This window comes from Panthera leo, chromosome A3 (assembly GCF_018350215.1).
Source record: "Panthera leo isolate Ple1 chromosome A3, P.leo_Ple1_pat1.1, whole genome shotgun sequence".
In the NCBI taxonomy this organism is placed as follows: domain Eukaryota; kingdom Metazoa; phylum Chordata; class Mammalia; order Carnivora; family Felidae; genus Panthera; species Panthera leo.
The window spans coordinates 24,672,280-24,676,128 of NC_056681.1; the positions used below are offsets into that span (position 1 = coordinate 24,672,280).

Sequence of the window (3,849 nt, forward strand, 5' to 3'; positions counted from 1 at the left end):
TCTGTCCCTCTCTCTCTGCCCCTCTTTTGCTTGTGTGCACACTCTCTCTGTCAAAATAAATAAATAAACATGAAAGCAAGCAAGCAAGCAAGCAAGCAAGGGACACCTGTGTGGCTCAGTCAGTTAAGCATCCGACTTTGGCTCAGGTCATCTCACCATTCCTGGGTTCAAGCCCTGCATTGGGCTGTACTGACAGCTCAGAACCTGGAGCCTGCTTTAGATTCTGTGTCTCCCTCTCTCTCTGCCCCTCCCCTCCTCACGCTCTTTATCTCTCAAAAATAAAACATTTAGAAAAATTAAAAGAGAAAGAAAGAAGCTAAAAAAAAAAAGAACATACACCCATAAAAAGTACACTTGTATACATTTTCTTTTAATATTTAAGAACAGGCAAAACAAACATAAGGTAATAGAGGCAAGAATACTGGTTTCTCTGGAGCATCAGGAATTAGCTGGCAGGGGTCATGAGGGGGTCATGCCCTCTTCTGGGGCATAGGTAATATTCTGTATATTGATCTGGTTCCATAAAAACCTATACACACATACAAATTTGAATTGTACACTTGGTATTTATGCACTTCACTACATGTATATTATAACTCAAAAGAAATTTTTGAGAATAAAAAAGAGGGAATGATGAACACAGTGTTCAAGAGGATGGTTACGTGGTCCAGGAAAGGGCCGGGTGTGGAAGAGGGCAAACGGTTGTGAGGTTCTGCATTTTATTTGGGGATGGTGGATTCACAAGCACCTATACAATTACTTTAAAACATTGATTAAATAACTCAAAAATACTTTCAAAATAATACAAATAATACACATACCTGATAGAGTTGCCATGGAGCGTGTCAATCAGAAATCTTAGTTGCAAAAAAAAGAAAAATGAAAAGAAAAGAAATCTTAGTTGCAAATAAAAGAAACCAACTCGCTCCAGTTTGTTTAGGAAAGAGATTCAATAAAGGATGTTGGGTAGCTCATAGAATGTCCATGAGAGCCAGAGCACCAGTCTTGGGGACGGTGTACGATTAGGAACGACTCCTGAAATCACCCCGCGATTTCAGGCCAGGAGACATGCCAGGATCACTATTGTGGGGATGGATACTACAGCTTGCTTTGCCAGCCCTGAGCTCTGGATGCTCCCAATAGCTACCACCCTTACTTCTTTGTGCCTCATTTGTGAAATAGAATCAATATTTTATATATGTGTGTGTGAATGTATGGATTTAGTTTATCTATATTTAATATGTGTATGTTAGGACATGTACATGAAATCACGTGCATAGAATGCTAGGCCAGATGCCAGGCACCCTTTAAGTACCTACTCAATTAGGGTTAGCAATGGTAAGGTCATGTGGCAGCTGACAGGACTTGTTTTGGAACACAGGAAAGACACCCCCAAAGCTTCCAAGGAATTCTTGCAAGAGATGTGACAGCAAATGCCAGCCTGCTTTGGCTGATGGGGGTCAGGAAACATGCAATTCTTTTTAAAAGTTATTTTAATAAAAATGCGTTATACTATGAGGCCCGTGATTTCATTTAACTTTCATAATTCGCAAAGGACAAGGACTGTGAGAGCTAACCATTCTCAGGATTGTCTCCAGCGCTGCAACTTCCTGCCTGTGTGGTCACAGACAAGTGACTTTACCTCTCAGAGCCTTTGTGTTCTCATCTGTAAAATGGATAAAATAATTAGATGTCATGAGGCCCAAATGAGAAAGGACGTATGCCAAGTTTGGCACGGAGTGGGTGCTTGTTAAAGGTAACAGAAGTAGGTGCTCTTATTTTCATTATTGCTATCATTTCTCTTATAGTCCATGTCAGAAGAAGGCCTAGTCATGGGACAAGGTGTGGCATGAATAGCAAAATCTGGAGCTATTGACTCAGCCTTCCAGGGTAGAACAGGTTCTGGAACAGAGACAGCTAAAGGGGAAGAGAAAAAGTCCATGACAGGGAACATAATGCAGGATTCAGAGATGATGGGGCAGGTGGCTGGGGTAAGCCAGCAGTTGGCATGTGGTAGCCTGGCAGAGGCCAGCCCTGCAGGAGAGGAGACAAAAGCACTTAGGACCCCCAGCCTCAGAGGCTGAACTCGCTGATTCAACAGAGTAGAGGTTTGACCCAGGCTCCAAGGTTAGGCAGAACTGGCCTCAAATTTCAGCTCCACTGTCAACATCACTGTGTGACCTTAAGAATGCTCCTTGAGGCGCCTGGGTGGCTCAGTCAGTTTAGCATCTGACTTCAGCTCAGGTCATGATCTCATAGTTTGTGTGTTCGAGCCCCACATCAAGCTCTGCACTGATGGTATGGAGCCTGCTTCAGATCCTCTGTCCCCATTTCTCTCTGCCCATTCCCCATTCACACATATATGTGTCTGCATGTGTGTGTGTGCTCTCTCTCAAAAATAAACATTAAAAAACAATAATAAAGAATGCTCCTCACCACCTCTAAATTCCATTTCCTCCCCTACAGAAAGACTAGTTGTTTTACTTCTCACCTCTACTCCTGACAGCCTTCTGGGATGATTGGTTCAACATCACAGCCTTCCTTGGCCTCCTCACCTCCAATGACCTTGGTCTTCCAGGGTCATACCTGAACACCAAGTCTGAACCCTTGATTTGCCTCTACCACCTCCTCTCCTTTCTTCTGTAGAGGCCAATGGCAGACCACCCAAAACATACCACAATGACGTACTGATTATTTTGAATTGAAGCTACTTGGGAAGAGACCAGTGCAAGGACACTCAGACCCTCCTCTGTCCTGTTGAAATCTGGAAACAAATCTCCCATATGAAAAAAAAAAAAACTCTCCCGGGGTGCCTGGGTGGCTCAGTCAGTTAAGTGCTGACTTTGGCTCAGATCATGATCTTGTGATCCATGAGTTCCAGCCCCGCATCTGGCTCTGTGCTGACAGCTCGGATCCTGGAGCCTACTTTGGATCCTGTGTCTCTCTCTCTCTCTCTCTCTCTCTGCCCCTCCCCCACTTGTGCTCACTCTCTCTCTCTCTCTCTGTCACAAAAATAAACATTAAAAAAAAAAAGAAAGAAAGAAAGGAACTCTCCCCGTACTAGGGAGTAAAAAGACATCCTTATCACCAGAGATAGGAACTTTAAAGCCCAGAAAGCTATAGAAATAAGCCTTTATACTTTTTTACTAATCTACTACCTCAGCACAAATTCCACTTAGAATTCCTTACTAATTAAAGCTCCCAAACATCTGTTTTCTTTATCCTGTCAATTCCTTACAAACTTACAGTTTGCAAAGGAGCAATTTGTCTAAATTGTATAAAAACTGCATGTGGTGGTCATTTGTTCAGGTCTCAATTTCATCATCGGGCTTCCATGTGCACGTAATAAAACTTTGGGGCTTTTTCCTACTAATCTGTCTAATGTAAATTTACGTCTTAGTTCAGGTGGAAGATCCTGAAGGGTAGAGGAAGAGTTTTTCCTTCCCTACACATCATTGACCTCACTGAGACCACAAATTCAGTGGCCCTGATACACTGTTCACACATCCCCTCTGCTTCCATGTGCCTTCCATGGATTCCCTGCTCTGTCACTGTGGTCAACTCCTTGCCCCATCCTCCTCTGGGTAATTCCCAACCCAGAATGAGCCCCATCATCTGTCTGCCTTCTCTGGCAGCCATGTTGAATACAGCTGGAGAAAACCATACATCTTGGCTTTGTTTTACTTTTGATTCAAGTACATAAATTGCAGTGGGGTCTCAGCCTTACAGGATAACACCTTTGGCTCACTCTATCAGACAACTGTTTCATACATTCTCCTCTCCTTCAAACCTCTCTCAAGAACTCTCTCCACTTTCAGCTGGCAATGTTGTCTTAAGTTCCTTGAAGAA

At 43.2% G+C, this 3,849-nt stretch overlaps 1 long non-coding RNA gene across 1 annotated transcript; it reads right to left on the reverse strand.

Moving 5' to 3' along the window:
- Positions 1-427: 427 nt before the first annotated feature.
- LOC122214919 lies at positions 428-1,664 on the reverse strand. Its single transcript, XR_006200156.1, has 3 exons — positions 1,578-1,664; positions 822-857; positions 428-529 (listed from the first exon to the last, which is right to left on the reverse strand). It is a non-coding gene; the product is annotated as an uncharacterized LOC122214919 (long non-coding RNA).
- Positions 1,665-3,849: the final 2,185 nt, after the last annotated feature.